The following is a 19,420-nucleotide window of genomic DNA, read 5'->3' on the forward strand; positions in this document are numbered from 1 at the left end:
AATGTCACCTTTTCAGAGATGTCTTCCTTTACCATCCTATATAAGCACCCCCTCCCACTCTCCATCCCCTTATTTAGTTATTGTGTCTTCTCCTACTAGAATTTAAGGTCCAAAAGAGCAAAAACTTTGTTTTGTTTACTTATGTACTCCCAGCTCCTTGAACAGCATTTGAGTTACACAGTAGATGCTTAATCAGTGTTGTTAAATGAATAAATCAAAAATGTTAAAACATGAGGAAATCATTCTATATAAAGAACGAACCAACATACAAACAGGAGAATTAGAAGCCCAAGAGTTTCAGAAATAGAATAAAAATTCATCAGACTTTCAATAAGAACGTTTAAAATGGTCAAAGAGATAAAAAAGTTGATATAGACCAGCTTGTAATTATAACCATGAAAGCTAATCAAGCAAGGGAGCTTGATTTGGAATTCTGGCTCCCCTGTATACAGCAGACCAGGTGAGTTGTCACGTAAAATTAATCACCACACTTCTCTAGCAGTCAGCTATTCTCCTTTTGAAAAGGAGCTTTTGGAATGCTACTAGGCTCTTCTTAGAGCTAGATGCTGGCAGTGGGACACCAAGTGGCCATGCCTGAGTTGCCTATCATGAGTGTTATAATGTTCCAAATTATACAGCTGGGCACGTGCAGCAGCACTCCATCAAGAGAAGTGTTATGTACAAGATCGGACTGACCAGGTCTGAAGCCACACATAAGGTCATGAGCAGATGGCACAGTTCCCACAGCACCTACTCCTGGTGCATGCTGCCTTTCCTCTACTCACCCATATGGCCCCATGGCGAGTTCCCTACAACTAGATGACTGAGGAAGAAAAAGTTAAGGCTTTATTTAGAGGAGGTTCTGCACAATATGCTAGCACCAGCTGCAAGTGGATGTCTTAAACATCACAACTCCAATCAGGAGTGTCCTTGAAAGGCAGCGGGAAGGGACATAGCCCCATTGGGCATCTGGTGGTCCACTTGGCATGGACATATAGACACAGGTATGGATTTTAGCACCAGACAGAAGCACTGATAACCAAAAGGCGAGTGAAGAAAAGTTAGATGGATATGCCTCTTGGAATGGGCACAGGGCATGAGGTTTTAGTGTCTTATGTGAATGCTTAATAAAGGTACTAGCTGCAGAGGAGGCGCTCAGGAGTCAGGGGGACAAGCTGACCTGTTCTGTGGACATCGGCTGGCCTCTGCCTAGCCACCATTAGCTTGCCATGTACTCCATCGCCCAGAAGCAGCTTGCCTGATAAAATGGTGGAAAAACCAACTGAATATTCCATTATGGCCCCATCTGACAGATGATACCCTGAGAGATCGGGGTGCTAACCAAATGGATGTGGTAGATGCTTTTAACCACTGCCATAATATGATGCTATTTCCCCCACAGCCTGAAGACTCACTTCTAGGAGAAAAAAAGTGGTAGTGCCACCTTAACTTTTACCTCTGATAACCCACTTACAGAATTTTTGCTTTCTATCCTGCAGAAGTCTTAGCTCCCAAGACAGGAATGTTTGCACCAGGGAAACACTGCATGGTTCCATTAAATTAGATTGTGACAGACCTTAAGGAAGAATTAACACCACCCATTTTGAGGAGAGCGTGAGTGTGTCTTTATATGAAGAAAATCTGCATATTATACGGCAAACTCATAAACTTGTTGTTTAGAATTTTAAATATGGGAAGAGTGGTGTATATGGATGCCAAGTAGCCAAAATGGTGGACTCTACTAGTCATTTGTCTGTTGTCTTTCAGCTTAACACCCTCCATGCTCTATGCTACTCAGTATGAATGGAATCGGAATTCTGCAAATGATATTTCCCAGGCTTCCTTCCTTGCAGCTGGCTTCCTGCCAGGAGATCAGAAAAAGGAAAAGAAATTTCCTGCTTTGGGCAGTAGAAATGCAGCAATTGCTGGCTGTTGGTGCAGGGGCAGCAGGGCTGGGGTGATTCTGGTCTGCAAGAGCCCTACCATCCTTTGCACTTCCATCTCTGATAGAAGTGGCACTTCCCTGGCACACCCAGACTGATGGTGCAGCAATTCCATTTGCACAGCAGCCTGGACAGACTTGTGGGCTCCAGCTCAGGCGCACAGCAGCTTCTGATCTACGATTGGACTCCTTCTAGCTCCCCCTAGTTCCTCTTTTCCCTTTTGCTGTTCCAGTCCTTCTCAGACATTTGAAACCAACTTCTTTTTTTCTTTTCAGATTTTATTTATTCATTTTTAGAGATATAGAGGAGGAAGAGAGAGAGAAGGGGAGGAGGAGCAGGAAGCATCAACTTGCATATGTGCCTTGACCAGGCAAGCCTGGGGTTTCAAACTGGTGACCTCAGCTTTCTAGGTTGACACTTTATCTACTGCACCACCACAGGTCAGGCTGGAACCAATTTCATATATTAAATTCCCTCTCTTTGAACTGCCCAGAGTGGTTTCTGAGTAGACCTTGACTAATACCATTTCTAGCACCAAAAAGAGATCAATCAATTGTCTATGAAAAAGATCTATTATCCTGAGACTTGACCTTCTGGATAAATGACATATAATCTTCCCTTTCAGCACTTCTCTTACCTTTAACTTCTTGTAAACAACCTTAGTCAATTAGAAATTGCATTTATTTTGCTGCTGTTATTGTTGATGTTTTATTTTTGTCATTAGCTTTTTGTTTTACTGATTTTAGAGAGAGAGGAAGGGCGAGAGAGAAACACTGATTTGTTGTTCCACTTACTTATGCACTCATTGGTTGAATCTTTTTTTTTTTTTTTTTTTGTATTTTTCTGAAGCTGGAAACAGGGAGGCAGTCAGACAGACTCCCGCATGCGCCAACCGGGATCCACCCGGCATGCCCACCGGGGGGGCAATGCTTTGCCCATCTAGGGCATTGCTCTGTTGTGACCAGAGCCACTCTAGCGCCTGAGGCAGAGGCCACAGAGCCATCCTCAGCGCCCGGGCAAACTTTGCTCCAATGGAGCCTCGGCTGTGAGAGGGGAAGAGAGAGACAGAGAGGACGGAGAGGGGGAAGGGTGGAGAAACAGATGGGGGCCTCTCCTGTGTGCCCTGGCCGAGAATCAAACCCGGGACTCCTGGCAGGCCGACACTCTACCACTGAGCAAACCGGCCAGGGCCCATTGGTTGACTCTTGTATGTGCCCTGACTGAGGATCAAACCTGTGACTGCGGTATATTGGGATGACATTCTAACCAAGTAAGCTATGCAGCCAGGGCTTTTTATTTATTTATTTTTTTTAAGAAAGAAAAAATAAGGAGAAACACTAGAAGAATGAACAAGAAAGTGGTTGCCAACTAGAAGTGAGGAGGCATCTGGGAGACAAGATAAGTATGGGAGACAAACTTCACACTGTATATTTTAAATCTTTTAAGTTTTAAATCACATTAATATATTCAAAAATAAAATTTTTTTTAAGTTTGTCAAACGAGCAAGCAAAATATTAACATCAGTCTCACATTTAGCCAGATCTATGTTGTAACTGAAAATTAAGATATGATGATATTCTGAGTAATGATATTCTATGTCTTTAGTTAAATCAAGATTCACGCGAGCCTGACCTGTGGTGGTGCAGTGGGTAAAGTGTCGACCTGGAGTGCTTAGGTCACCGGTTCGAAATCCTGCATTGCCCAGTTAAGGCAGATAGGAGAGGCAACTACTAGAAGTTGGTGCTTCCTGCTCCCCCCCCCCTTTTTCTCTCTCTCTTCTCTGTCTAAAAAAATCAATAAATAAAATCTTAAAAAAAAGAAAGATTCATGTGCTATACAAACAAGCTAACATTCTATTATGAATCAAGAGGTTGGATTTCTTGGGAAAGAGAAAAAGAATACCAACCAAGCTATTTCAAGGCAACAAAACAGCTACTCCATTCCAACTATCAGTCTGGTTACTGGTCTGATCCAGCAATAAAAAGGAAGAGAAAAATGCAAAATACTTGAATGAGAAATAAATCCATGGGTCTTAATGGCTGATTGGCTGTGGAAGGATAGAGAGACAAGTGATTTTTAAAGCCTAGGTATTTAATAGTATCAGTAACAAAAATTAGAAAGTCAGGAGGAAAATCTGGTTTAGAATTAATGACCTCGGTTTTAAGTGCACTGTGTTTGAGGAGAGCAGGGAATCAGGTAAGGATGGCCAGAGGGCCATTGTGAGTGCTGACCTGAAGGTCAGAGAGGAAGTCAGACTTGAAGACAGAGATGTGGGAGGTATCTTCCAGTAGAGGGAAGGGTCTCAGAGGAAACACGGGCTGAGATGAGAACCAGGAGAATTGCCCTTGACTGTGGAGCAGGATGGGGAAGAGATCTCAGCCAGTGTTACAGAAAGCATTACAGGGAGAATCAGGAAAACACTGTAACAAGTTGGCCAAGAGGAGGGAATTTCAGTGAAAGGGTCAATACAGTGAGAAATAAAAGGACCACAAGCAATAATAATAGTAGCGATATGCATTGTCTCCTTTAATCCCCACACACAACAACCTATCAGGTAGGTGGTATTATTATTCCCATTTTACAGAAAAGGGTATTAGCCCAGACAGTGATGGCCAAGGCTGCAGCCTGTATCTACTGAGCTATACTCCTTCACCTCTGGGGGGTGGGGTGGGCAGGGGTACTGGGAGATCAGAGAGCTGCCAGCAGTTCTATCACTGAATTAGCTATATGTTCACGGACCAGTAACTTTACCTTTCTAGGCTTAATTTCCTTTTCTGCAAATTGAGGGGATTGGTCTAGATAATCTGCAGCCCTATGTAACATGAGTCTTTGATTAAGGTGGAATGGAAGACACAACAGACGCAGTAAATTAAAAATTTAGCACTAGGCGAACAGGGAGACCTGGCCAAGAAGATCCAAATGTTCAATGTTTTATACAGTGAATTTCCAAGCAATAAATCCATTTTCTGATATAAAAATCTATAATTGCAAAATTATACCTTTTATCTATGTATTTAAGTTAGGTATAGTACCCAGAATTAAGATTTTTCATACCTGGAGATTTACAAACGCTGCTCTTGAAATCCTGCTAAATCAACTGAATGGAGTAAAAAAAGGAAAGATTCCAAGTCAAATATAGTCTGTGTATGAAGGCTTGTCCTGTAGAGAGAAAATAATTATTTATAATGCATTTTTGTAAGAAGAGACATAAACATCTGCTAGGGTACATAAATATTTATTTAAATAAATTACATGGCAGCATTTATCAGGTCTCATTTTTACTATGCAAAAATAGATAATCTGGCATAGATTAGCAGCAAGGGAAAATTTATTTATTTATTTATTATTTTGTTGTTTTTGTTTTGTTTTTTTATTATTTTTATTTTTCTGAAGTTGGAAACGGGGAGGCAGTCAGACAGACTCCCACATGCGCCCGACCAGAATCCACCCGCATGCCCACCAGGGGACAATGCTCTGCCCATCTGGGGCGTTGCTCTGTTGCAACCAGAGCCATTGTAGCGCCTGAGGCAGAAGCCATGCAGCCATCCCCAGCGCCCGGGCCATCTTTGCTCCAATGGAGCCTCGGCTGCGGGAAGGGAAGAGAGAGACAGAGAGGAAGGAGAGGGGGAAGGGTGGAGAAGCAGATGGGCGCTTCTCCTGTGTGCCCTGGCCGGGAATCGAACCCGGGACTCCCACATGCCCGGCTGACACTCTACCACTGAGCCAACTGGCCAGGGCCAAAATTTATTTATTTATTCATTTATTTCCTGAATCTTAATATTTAAATCTGCAAGAAGAAAATTTCAATATTAAAATACATTATGGCAATTTGAAAGCAAACATACTTTTTAACTTTGACAATAAAATAAACTTCTCAAGACAACTAGTCAAAGGTAGGCCAGCAGGTGAGATACCAAGACAGCAACATATGTCCTTTTACCCTTTTCCTGCAAGTGGCAGCCAGATGATTTGCAAGAAAACCAAACAGAGTCGCGTTCAAGATTGAACATTACTTAAAAACTGTATGGTTAAGAGAGAAGTAGAGGGAAAGGAAGGCTGGGAGGAGGTACAAGAGGTAGAGAGTAAATAAATGGTGATAGAAAGAGACCTGATGGGGTGGTGGACACACAATATAATGTAAAGGTGATATATCATATTATAGAATTATATACCTCAAATCTATATAATTATGTTAGTCACCCTAATAAAGCAAAAAAAAATACTTTTTTTTTAACAGAGACAGAGAGAGAGTCAGAGAGGGATAGATAAAGACAGACAGACAGAAACGGAGAGAGATGAGAAGCATCAAGCCTCAGTTTTTCTTTGGGACACCTTAGTTGTTCATTGATTGCTTTCTCATATGTGCCTTGACCGTGGGCCTTCAGCAGACCAAGTAACCCCTTGCTCGAGCCAGCGACCTTGGGTCCAAGCTGGTGAGCTTTTTGCTCAAACCAGATGAGCCCTCGCTCAAGCTGGTGTCCTCAGGGTCTCGAACCTGGGTCATCCGCATCCCAGTCCGACGCTTTATCCACTGCACCACCGCCTGGTCAAGCAAAGTTAAGAAAGAAAGAAAAAAAAGAAAAAGAAAAAACTTTAAAAAAATTTTGAGTACCAACAAATAGAGAAAATGGCCAAGATGATCTGAGTATTCCACAAAATGTAATGTGATTTCTTCTTATGACTGGCAAAGGTTTGTTGTTTTTTTTAAAGTCCCACCCTGGCCAGATAGCTCGGTGGGTTAGAGCATTGCCCGGAGCACAGAGGTTGCCAGTTCACTCCCCAGTCAGGGCACATACAGGAACAGACCAGTGTTCCTGTCTCTCTCTCTCTCCCTTTCTCTCTTTCTAAAATCAATAAATAAAAAAATTTTAAAACAATGAGAAAGAGGACAAGGAGCATCCTAGATAGAGAAGACCAACGACAAAGCCATAAACAGCTATTAAACAACACGATCTCCTTAGGAATGATAAAAAATTAGATATAGCTAAAGACTCAGTGTCTGTGGAAAGACAGTGGAAAATAAAAGAAAAAAAATTTCAGGCACCAGATCCTGAAGCCCCTCCACTTTGCAGGTTTGTGCCACTTCTGAAGGATCTTAAGAAGAGTGACCTGATTATAGGTCTACCAATGACTACCTGTGTGACTTAGTCAAGTTTACTTAACTCTAACCATCAATTTCCTTTTGTAAAATGAGAATCCTGACTATTAAGAAGCTCTAGCCTGACCAGGCGGTGGCGCAGTGGATAGAGCATCGGACTGGAAAGCGGAGGACCCAGGTTTGAAACCCCAAGGTCACAAAGTTTGAGTGCAGGCTCATCTGGTTGAGCAAGGCTCACCAGATTAAACCCAAGGTCGTTGGCTTGAGCAATGGGTCACTCAGTCTGCTGCAGCCCCCGGTCAAGGCACATATGAGAAAGCAATCGCTGAGAAACTAAGGTGCCGCAACAAAGAACTGGTGCTTCTCATCTCTTTCCCTTCCAGTCTGTCTGTTCCTCTCTCTGTCTCTCTCTGTCTCTGTCACACAAAAAAAGCTCTAAAGAAGTCTGTTAAGAGGATTAAATAAGATAACAGCTCACATAAATAAGGTTAATAGCAGTAAGAAATAAAGACAAATACCAATAACCACATGACGATATGTTTAACATCATTAGGAAAATACAAATCAAACACACTTCATACGCAATAGGATAGCTACAATAAATACACATATACACAAATGAAAATAGCAAGTGTTGGCCAGGATGCAGAAAAATCAGAACCTTTATATACTGCAGGGCTTGTAAAATGGTGCAGCTATTTTGGAAAAAAGCCTGTTAGTTCCTCAAATGATTAAACATAGAGCTACCACATGACCCTACAATTCCATTACTAGGTATATATATATAATATATCCAAGTGAAATGGAGACGTGTCCCCACAGAAACCTGTATACAAATGTTTACAGCAGCCTGACGGTGGTGCAGTGGATAGAGTCAACCCAGAATACTGAGGTTACTGGCTTAAGCACAGGTTCACTAGCTTGAGCGCGGGCTTGCTGATTTGAGCATGGGATTGGCGACATGATCCCAAGGGCACAGGCTTGAGCCTAAAGGTCGCCAGTTTAAGCAAGGGGTTATAGGCTCAGCTTGAGCCCAAGGTCCAATCCCTGGTCAAGGCACGAGAAGCAATCAATGCACAACTAAAGTGAAACAACTACAAGTTAACACTTCTCTCTCTCTCTCTCTCTCTCTTGCTCTTTCCAAAAATAAAAAGTTATAGCAGCATTATTCATGATAGCTAAGAGGTAAAAACAAACCAAATGTCTATCAAAGGGAAAATGGATAAACAAAATGTGGTGTACCCATACAATGGAATGTTGTTCAACCATAAAAAGGAATGAAGTACTGATGCAATGTTGATGAGCCATGAAGACACTGTGCTAAGTGAAAGGAGCTCATTACAAAAGACCACATACCGTATCATCCAATTCATACGAAATTCCAGAATCGGAAAATCTTATCAGGACAGAGTAGGTAAGCGATTGCCAAGGGCTAGGAGAATGGAATGGGGGGAAGAGGATGGGATGAGAGGCACGATGATAGCTAAAGGGTACAGGGTTCCCTTCTGAGGTGATGAAAATGTTCTCAAATTGACTGTGGTGATAGTTGTACATATCAATGAATATACTAAAAACCAGTGAATTGTACATTTTAATTTTTTTAAGTGATTATTTTTTTAAGGAGACAGGGAGAGGAAGGGAGAGAGACAGAGAGGGAAGCATTCGTTTTGTTGATCCACTTAGTTGTGTGTTCTTTGGTCACTTCCCATATGTGCCCCGAACAGAGATCTAACCTGCAACCTTGGTATTTCAGATGGACACTAACTGACTGAGCTACTCAGCCAGGGCTGAATTGCACAGTTTAAATAGGTGAATAGTATTGTATGTAAATTATATTTCTTTAACAGAGACAGAGAGAGAGTCAGAGAGAGGGATAGATAGGGACAGACAGACGGGAACGGAGAGAGTGGAGAAGCATCAATCATTTGTTTTTCGTTGTGACACCTTAGTTGTTCATTGATTGCTTTCTCATATGTGCCTTGACCGTGGGCCTTCAGCAAACTGAGTAACCCCTTGCTCAAGCCAGCGACCTTGGGTCCAAGCTGGTGAGCTTTGCTCAAACCAGATGAGCCCACACTCAAGCTGGTGACTTTGGGGTCTTAAACCTGGGTCTTCCACATCCCAGTCCGATGCTTTATCCACTGTGCCACCACCTAGACAGGCTGTAAATTATATGTCAATAAAGCTATTAAAAGAAAAATTATGTGGCCCTGGCCCAGTGACTCAATAGATAAAGCATCATCCCGGTGTGCCAAGGTCACAGGTTTGATCCCCAGCCAGGAAATATACAAGAAGCAACCAATTAGTGCACAACTAAGTAGAACAACTTAGTGGAATGAGTTGAGGCTTTTCTCTTTCTTTCCCTCCCCCCTTCACTTTCTCTCTCTGTTCTTCTCTCTCACTCAAATCAATGGAAAAAAAATGTTTAATTCTATGAATCCACTCCTAGATATATACCCAAGATAAATGAAAACATACATCTACACACTTGTACATAAATGTTCATAAAGTTGTTATTCATAATGTCCAAAAAATACCATATTTTCCCATGTACAAGAGGCTCCCATGTATAAGACGCACCTTAACTTTGCTGAAATTTGAAAAAAAAAATTACATAAACTTATTGAACTCAAAAAATTCAAAACTCCTCATCCGCTTATAAAAGCAGGAAATGCAAGTAAAAAAAACAAAACTACAACCACTGTATAAGACGCATAGGTTTTAGACCCCAAATCTTTCAAAAAAGGGTGCATCTTATACATGGGGGAATAAGGCAATAACAACCCCAATGTCCTCAACTGGTGAATAGATAGATAAGGAAAATGAGGTGTATCCATACAATAGAACATTAAGCCATTAAAAAGGAACAAGGTACTAATATGTGCTACAACATGAATAAAATCTAAAAAGATGAAACTAAGTGAAAGAACTGAGTCGCAAAATACCACACACATATATATATATTATATATATATATATATATTTTTTTTTATTCATTTTTACAGGGGAGGGAGAGGAGAGAGAGAAGGAGGGAGGAGCAGGAAGCATCAACTCCCATATGTACCTTGACCAGGCAAGCCCAGGGTTTTGAACCAGCAACCTCAGTGTTCCAGGTCAATGCTTTTATCCACTGCATCACCACAGGTCAAGACCATATATTTTAGTATTTCATTTATATGAGATGTCCAGAATGGGCAAGTGACAGAGTCAGAGTGTAGACTGGCGGTTGTCAGGGGCTAAGGAGGTGCAGGCACGAGGGAAGACTATTAAGGGGTACAGTTTCCTTAAGCAGTATGGAAAGGTTCTGGAATGAGAGGAGGGGGATGGATACACAACTCTGTGAATGCACTAAAAACACTGACTTATATACTTTCAAAGGGTAAATTTTATGGCATATGAGTTACCTATCAATAAAAATAGCTAATATTGTGTCAATAGAACATCCAAACCTCTAGAGAATTTTTATAAAAGTGTATTTGTGCTGAACAGAGGCCATGCCTGGAAGCAAGATCTCAACAGACTGAGATAAATGCTTCCAAGAAATGACAGTTTGCAGCTTTTATGCATTTGGAATTAAGGAGGTGTGGAAGGCAGTTAGACAGACCTGAGCCGGGCAAGGAATGGGCCAGGTACAGAAGGTCACCAGGCTGAAAGCCCCTAGTGCCTAGCAACGGGCAAAACTGGGAAAACAAGGCCCTGGCCCCCAGCGTGACCTTTCCCTCCCTAGCATAGGACTGGTGATGTGGTTTAGACACCCTGACCTTTCATATCACTGGGCATGCAGTCCAGACCCTCCCCTGACCTTTCCTCCCTAGCACGTTACTAGACATGCGGTAGACCCCGCAGAAGAGGGACAAGGGGGTTGGAGAACAACCTCCTTCCACCCCCATACAAGCCCTTACACAACCACTTCCTATAGCATTAAGCCCTACAGATAAGACCTAGGCCTCAGTTTTGTTTCAGCTCCAGGCCCAGAAAAGCAGCAAAACCAGACGAAGTGACTCCACAGCTGACATCGGGACCAGAAGCAATGACTAATGACCCCCTCTCTAGTACCGACCAATCAGTGGAAACCATGACCCTGAGGGGACCAACCTGGAAAGCCCATGAACATTCCATTGAGTTCTCCCCTAGGACCTCCCCTGAATTCCCCGCCTTTGGAGAGCAGGTAAAAGCCTTGAAGACAAAGAACCCAAAGCAGCCACTCTCTCCGAGCTCGTGCCTTTCCTCACCCCCTTCCTGCGGGCGCACTTTCCTGGCTTCTTTCTCCTAAATTCCAAAGGCCCTTCTTTTGCCTTTGGAACCTGAGCCCATTTCTTCTATAGCTCACTCCTTCTACCTCTGTTAATTTTCTAAATAAACTTTTGCTTGTATTTGAGTCCTGCCTCGGAATTCTTTCTTAGCCAAGAACTTAAGTACTGAGGTTGGTGAACAGAGAGTTCCAATCACCAGTAACATTCTGGTGCCATTTCACCATCAACACAGGGAACATAAGGAAGATTCCATGACAGTAGGAAAAAGCAAGGCGGGATGGGATTACAGGATAGTTAAAATGTGTTCTTTTGAGGGTGGTCACTATTTAGAAGGTGGGGTCTGAAAAAAGGTATTTCAAGAGGCATAATCTTAAACAATGGACAGGGCTTGCTTAAGGCAAAGATAAGCCTTTTACTAAAGAAGTTACATGCCTGGGACATGATACCCACTTTAACCTGCCCGTTTAGGAATTTATGATCAGATTACCCAGTGAGCTTACTTTCTAATGAACCCCCTTTTTCATCCACAATTTGAAATTTTTAAAAAAGATTTTATTTATTGATTTTAGAGAGAGCAGAGAGAGAAAGGTGGAGGGGGGAGAGCAGGAAGTATCAACTCACAGCTGCTTCTCACATGTGCCTTGACCTGGCAACCTCAGCATTCCAGGTTGATGCTTTATCCACTGTGCCACCACAGGTCAGGCCAGTTTGAATGTTTACTGGGCACTGTGCTAACACTCCACACTCATTATCTTACTTCAGCCCTCACAATAGACTTATGATAAGTGCCGCTGTACACATTGTACAGATAAAGAAACTGAGGCACAGAGAGATTACAAGAAAATATTCAAGACTGCACAAGGAGCAAGTGAACAGAGATTGGAATTCATGCTGACTGACCTCAGACTGACAGTCCTAAATCTTGCATTATTCTTCTGACTATAGTGTATGCAAAATGCCCAGCACAAGGTATTTTATTAAGCTGGCGCTTAATAAAAGTGTTACAATGACCCGATTTACATACCCATAGAAGAACCCAAGACAGCATGGAGGAAGAGAATGGTGGGAAAGGCAGAGCCAGGGAGACCAATTTAAAGGCTAAAGGCAATTGTCAAAGCAAGAAGTGGTTAGGAACTGAACTAAGGCAGTAGAGATGAAGCAGGAACAGGAAGGTTTCAAATAAAATAGGAATTGCCCTCCAAATTGGGGTCAATTATAACTTGATAACATTTATATTGATAGGGCATTAATACAGTTTGCATTCATAACAGTATTCTTATTCTTAGGTCATCAAGAAAGGTTTGTTTTCAAAATGTGTGATTAAATCATGAAAATTTTTTGGGAATATGTTTTAGATTTTACATAAGTAGACTGACAATAAAAGTTGAAATAGTGCCCTGGCCGAATAGCCTGGTTGGTTAGAGCATCATCCCAAATTGCAGGGGTTGCCAGTTTGATCCCCAGTCAGGGCACATACAGGAACAGATATTCCTGTCTCTCTCTTGCTCTCTCCCTTATTCTCTCTAAAATCAATAAAATAAACATTTTTAAAAAGTTGAAACAGCAAGTTATATTAATTCATGTGGGACATCCAAAATTCAATTGAAACATTTTAATTATCTGTGAGACTTAAAGATCTGTAATAGCTCTAAAAATATTAAAGAATTCAAGATTCCCACTAAGTTCAAAGATCTTTAAAAAGATGGTTCAAAAAGACAATTACATATTGTCTTTTAGAAACCATTAAGTTCCAAGGTCTTTGGAATTGAATGGAAACATGTATTTCTATGAGTCAACTGAAGATTTAGGTAATGAGTATAACTTGAATTAAGGTTATGGGCTAGAAGACTGTCTCTTTTACGATATATAGCCATTAACCTAGAATTTAATGTGCCCCATCAGAGTCACTAAAACAAATCTCATTAGCCTCCTTAGCAAAAATCCATGGGTCATAACGGGAGTTCAGCTAACTGACATGGTAATTATAATCTTCGGAGGATAAACATCTTTTAATCCTGGAAGGATTTAGGAGTATAAAAACATTTAAGATAATCAAAACCATAATTGGTAAAGTCTCATTGAGAAAATGGCATTTAAGTGAAGTTCAAAAGAAGTGTGAGTCAGCCCTGGGCCGGTTGGCTCAGTGGATAGAGCGTTGGCCCAGCATATGGATGTCCCAGGTTTAACTCCTCCTAAGAGCACACAAGAGAAGCGATCATCTACTTCTCTTCCCTTCTCTCTATCTTTCCCTCTCACAGCCAGTGGCTCAACTGGTTCCAGCATCACTCTGGGGGTTAGGGATAACTTGGTTAGTCTTAGCATGTTATCCTCAGGCACTAAAAATAGCTCAGTTGATTAGAGCATCGGCCCTAGACAGAGTTATGGGTAGATCCTGGTCGGGTACATGCAGGAGTCTATCTCCCCTCCTTTCACTTAAAATAAATAAAAGAAGTCAGAGTCCTATAAGTAGGTATCTGGGGGAAAAGTGTTCCAGGCAGATGGAACAGCCCTGCAGAGGTTGGAAGTGGGTGGAGTAGGAAAGGAAGACTGAGAAGAGCAATAACAAATGAAGTTGAGGCTGGTAGGAAGGACATCATGAGACTACACGGGGGCTTTGACTTTAATCTGGGTAAAATGAAGAGCCACTGACCAATTTTGAGCAAAAAAGTGACAAAAACTTCCTTCAAGGGGAATCAAACTTACATCAGATCTTTTATTATATACATATAATTATGTCACTGAAAGAGCTAAGCCTATTAGCCTGACCTGTGGTGACGCAGTGGGTAAAGCATCTACCTGGAATGCTGAGATCGCTGGTTCAAAACCATGGGCTTGCCTGGTAAAGGCACATATAGGAGTTGATTCTTTCTGCTCCTCCCTCCTTTTCTCTCTCTCTCTCTCTCTCCTCCCTTTCTCTGTCTCCTCTCTCTAAAATGAATAAATAAAATCTAAAAAAAAAACCTATAAAAAAAGAAAGAGCTAAGCCTATTAGAGGGAAATTCTGTATCTAAAAAATGCAATTTAACCTTTTCATTGATTTGAGAAAGAGAGAGATGCATCAATTCATAGTTTCACTTAGTTGTTCCATTTGGTTATGTACTCATTGATTGGTTCTTCTAGGTGCCCCCACTGGGGGGTCAAATCCGTGATCTCTGAGCATGGGTCAACCAACGCCTTATTCACTGTGCCACCTGCCCGGGGCCTAGAAAATATATTTTTCTTTTTTTTTCTGCAAGAGAAAAAGAGGGGCAGGGGAGAGACAGGGACAGACAGGAAGGGAGAGAGATGAGAAGCATCAAGTTATCAACTTGGGGCACTTTTAGTTGTTCATTGATTGCTTTCTCATATGTGACTTGATGGGGGTGGGGGGCTCCAGCTGAGCCAGTGGCCCCTTGCTCAAGCCAGCGACCTTGGGCTTTAAGACAGTGACCTTTGGCCTGACCAGGCGGTAGCGCAATGGATAGAGTGTTGGTCTGGGATGCGGGTTCAAGACCCCGAGGTCGCCAGCTTAAGCGTAGGCTCATCTGGCTTAAGCAAAAAGCTCACCAGCTTGGACCCAAGGTCGCTGGCTGCAGCAAGGGGTTACTCAGTCTGCTGGAGGCCCGCGGTCAGGGCGCATATGGGAGGGCGATCGATGAGCAACTAGGGTGTTGCAACAAAAAACTCATGATTGATGCTTCTCATCTCTCTCCGTTCCTGTCTGTCTGTCCCTATCTATCCCTCTCTCTGACTCTCTCTCTGTCCCTGAATAAAAAAAAAAAAAGACAGTGACCTTTGGGCTCAAGCAAGCAACTTTGAGGTTTTGAATCTGGGTCCTCAGCGTCCCAGGTCCACATTCCATCCACTGCACCATTGCCTGCTCAGGTAGAAAATACAATTTAAGGGATATAAAATGAATTAAGTGTTACCGTTTACAAAGTTTTTTTCTGGGCCCAAATAATTATCAACAGAAGAGCCAGTGATTTCAAATTCAAGGATAAGATCTGACAGGGTGCCCTCTTTCTTGCCGCCTGAAATTTCCATGACCTAGAAGGAGCCCGGAAGCTCAGGATGCCTCCTACGAATACAGCATAAACTACCTGTGCCCATGTGGCCAAGGTGGCTGATTAGATACTCACTTCCCATTTACCGCGCGAGGCCACGTAGATTCCCAGGAATAAAGATATGAGATCCCTGGTTGTCAGTAAAGCGCTCTTGCTCCTGGAGTCCCACAAACCCACCTTTTCTGAGGCTTGGAAAAGATTAGACTGGGGAGAAAATTCCGCACTTGATTCTCCCGCTAAGGATTTTGAACTTTTTTGGATAAGGATCAGTTAAGGCTTTTAGAGTTGAAGGGCAATGTGACTGAGTCGCTTTTCCAGAAGATTCTGGAGATGACTTCAGGAGGAAATGGAGAGCAATAACAGGAGGCAAGCGCGCTGGGAAGCTGCTATCGTTCACCTCGTGGCTTAGAGGTGCAACTCCGTGTTTAACTCATTTCCTCATATGGAAGTAAAAGCCCATTTTCAGGGGAAGGGGCTAAACCGCTCACTTACAAAGGTGGCAGTCTACATCAGTAGAAGGTGAGTCTGTGTGGTTCCATCATAAAACAATAACCATAACTCCACATTTCCTAGGTGCCTTCGGTTCTAAGTCTGGATCTGTCACAAGATATAAAAACTAACCGATGAAAGATGAACGGAAAAAATCGAACAACTGCCCAGCATGCCACCTTCCCGCGGAAACTAGTGGCCGGGGCCGCGCGGAAGAAGCACCGGCCCCCAGCAGCCCCATCAGGCGGGCTGCCCATCACTCGCGCGCAGCCCGAGACCGGCCGACCGCCGACCCTCGGGGAGTCGGCGGCGCCCGACGGCTCCAGACACGCCCGGCACCGTTCCCCGCTCCGCCTTCCCGCCGCCGCCAGGAGGCTCCGCGCGCCTTCCCGCCTTTCCTCCGCCACCGCCGGGCCGGGAGGCGAGCCGGGCGCGGTGCTCGGCGGGGACCGCGAGGCGGGCACCGGCGGCGACGGCGCGGCCATTGTCCCGCAGCCCCTCCCGGGCGCGCAGGATGGGCTGGCCGGGCGGGGCGGCGGGGCCAGGCGGGCGCGGGGCCCGGGAACCGGTGCGCCCGGGCGCCGCCTGCCTCTCCCCACGGGCCACCGCCCGGAGGCCGAGTCCTCCGCCGCCGGCTGCCCGCGCCGCCTCTGTGACCGTCTCCAGCCCCTCGGAGCCGGCGCGCCGCCGCCGCCGCTGCGCCCGGGGCTGCAAATGGCGCCCGGTCGCCTCTGCGCCTCCCGCCGCTGCCCGGCCGGGGACGTCTGGGGCACCGCGCCCCGGGCCGCATCCCGCCGCTGCCGCCGCCCGCGCCTCGCCCGCAGCGAGGTTCGCGAGCGGGTCCGGCAGCCCCGACGCCCCGCCCGCCCTCCGCCCGCGCCGCCCGCAGCCTCTTACCGCGGGCCGCGGCGCATCGGCGGGTCACCCGCGCAGGCTGGGGAAGATTCCTGGTCTTCCGTAGGGGAAATACCCCCTTTTGAAGCCGTTCCTTTGCGCCCTAAAACAAGTAGCCCCAACGTGAGAGAAACAAAAGGTATTTGCTGACGTGGGCGTTGGACAGAAACGCCCGAGGGCTGAGGACACAATTAAAGGGGCAACGCACAGATTTCAGGCACCAACCAGCAGCTTCGCCCACTCCCCCTGCCCTTAGACTACACCCCGCTGCACCCTCCAGAAGGCACTGAGGCGCCCAGATTCCTGAGCACTTGGCTATGGAATCATTATTTAGTCAGGAGCTGAAATTTAAAATTGTATTTTACGTTGGGAAAGGCGCCTCCGGAGGGCAGAAGGGCTGGATTTCTAGGATCTGGGGAATTTGGTTTAGGAAAGAGGGAGGGACTTAGGCGTGTCCACAATTACTGTGTAAGTGCATATGACATTATTGTACTTAAGTTTAGCAACGTCAAATGTAAGAAATCTCTACAGAATTTTCCTCTTTATTGAAGCATTTATTTTAGTCGGAGGAAAACCTTTCTCAAACATCTACAGGTTACAAACATTTTATTCAAAGAGGAAAACCCAAAGAGGGTAAGATAAGAGAAAATAATTTTTGTTTAAGTTCAGAGAAAGTAGAAAACTAGTAAAAATAAGTTTTGTGTTTTCAAATACAAAAATTCATTGTACATCAAGCCCTTCTAACATACTTATGTCCCTAATATTTAGAGTACAAGCAGGTTATATATTCCCTAAAATCTTAAATCACTGAATTTTCAGTTATTACATAAACATCAATTATATAAACTAAATGTTGTCTAGTTCCTTATGCTTGGGTCCAGTACTGAAAAGTACTGTGTTGTGGCAAAAGTAAAAACAAAAACAAAAACTCACTTTAAAACATTGTTTCTTTTATTTTTTTTGATAGATTCCTGTCCTCTGGCATAGATAGTCCTCTATTAAACAAAGTTTTTTCCTTTGGTTTCATCAACAGTTATGTATTTTGAGGATCATAGGGGTCTATGAGAAGGATACAAAATATTCACAACTATTTCTTTTTTTTTTTTTTTTTTTTTTTACAGAGGCAGAGATAGACAGGGACAGACAGACAGGAACGGAGAGAGATGAGAAGCATCAATCATCAGTTTCTCGTTGTGCGCGTTGCGACTTTTTAGTTGTTCATTGATTGCTTTCTCACATGTGCCTTGACCGTGGGCCTTCAGCAGACCGAGTAACCCCCTGCTGGAGCCAGCGACCTTGGGTCCAAGCTGGTGAGCTCTTTGCTCAAGCCAGATGAGCCCGCGCTCAAGCTGGCGACCTCGGGGTCTCGAACCTGGGTCCTTCCGCATCCCAGTCCGACGCTCTATCCACTGCGCCACCACCTGGTCAGGCTCACAACTATTTCTTAATGCCACTTCTATATTACTCTAGGGATTTATTGCTAAATAGTTGCATTCCCTCACATTCAGAAAGGTAAGTGGGGAAAAAAAGAAGAAAAAAGAAAACCACAGAAGAAACAAAAAGAAAAAGATAAAAGCCTGACCTGTGGTTGCGCAGTGGATATACTGTGGACCTGGAATGCTGAGGTAACTGGTTTGAAACCCGGGGCTTGTCCAGTCAAGGCACATACCAGAAGCAACTACTACAAATTGATGTTTCCTGCTCCTCTCCCACCTTTTTCCTCTCTCTCTCTTCTCTAAAATCAATAACTAAGATCTTTTGTTGTTGTTGTTTTGACAGAGACAGAGAGAGTCAGAGAGAGGGCTAGACAGACAGGAAGGGAGAGAGATGATAAACATCAATTCTTCATTGTGGCACCTTAGTTGTTCATTGATTGCTTTCTCATATGTGCCTTGACCGTGGGGCTACAGCAGACTGAGTAACCCCTTGCTCAAGTCAGCGACCATTGGGTCCAAGCTGGTGAGCTTTGCTCAAACCAGATGAGCCCGCGCTCAATCAAGCTGGCGACATTGGGGTCTCAAAACTGGGTCCTCCACATTTCAGTCTGACCGTCTATCCACTGCGCTACCGCCTGGTCAGGCACTAACTAAGATCTTCAAACAAAGATTAAAAGACAGCCAAAAAGGTAAATGGAAACATCTGTGAAAATCACTAGGTATCAGGAGTGTTGGGTGTCCTCAAGCTGCTCTGCTAGCATCCCCATTGAGAATTCTGGAAAGACCTAGCCATTGTTACAGCAAAGGGTTTCGTTTTAACCTTTGTTAATTGAAACACATAAAAGAGTTCTACAAACCTGTTCCTCAAGAGAGCACATAAGATTGTTGGTAAACTCTTTGTTTCAAGGAGGAAGTAATGGAAGTTTTTTTTCCGCATCTTCCCCATCCTAGCTTCTGAAACTTAATTATATATTTGGAGAATTTCTTACATCATGATTAGTTGTTAAAGGATAGACTCTACCTTCTGCACAGGATCTGGAAATGCCAGTGACTTGCTTTCCCAGAATCTCTTACAGTTAGGACCATGGTAATGTCTACATTTGATAATCAGATTCACGCACCAGGGACTTTGATGAAGAGGAAGCTATGACACCAAGAAGTAGGAACCTCAAAGAAGCTTTTCTGGCAGTGGTGACAGCTGCAACAAGAAAATATCTCCAGGTGCCAGAGTGGCAGTGCTGCCGCTAGTGACAGCATTCACTGT

The 19,420-nt window shown here is 43.9% G+C and overlaps 1 protein-coding gene across 3 annotated transcripts in view; it reads right to left on the reverse strand.

The window, feature by feature from the left end:
* ZBTB8A (zinc finger and BTB domain containing 8A) overlaps nucleotides 1-16,980 on the reverse strand; it is a 39,604-nt gene extending 22,624 nt beyond the window's left edge. For 2 of the 3 annotated variants that reach the window (XM_066269776.1, XM_066269774.1), the window contains exons 1-2: nucleotides 16,724-16,980; nucleotides 4,998-5,102 (exon numbers count right to left, since the gene is read on the reverse strand). The gene's annotated coding sequence lies outside the window, so the exon portion shown is untranslated. Of the gene's footprint in view, nucleotides 1-4,997; nucleotides 5,103-15,412; nucleotides 15,490-16,723 lie in introns of those variants that run through there. The other variant, XM_066269775.1, reaches the window with a different exon arrangement.
* Between the last annotated feature and the right edge of the window lie 2,440 nt (nucleotides 16,981-19,420).

The sequence above is a fragment of the Saccopteryx bilineata genome, chromosome 3 (genome assembly GCF_036850765.1).
Source record: "Saccopteryx bilineata isolate mSacBil1 chromosome 3, mSacBil1_pri_phased_curated, whole genome shotgun sequence".
Lineage (NCBI taxonomy): Eukaryota > Metazoa > Chordata > Mammalia > Chiroptera > Emballonuridae > Saccopteryx > Saccopteryx bilineata.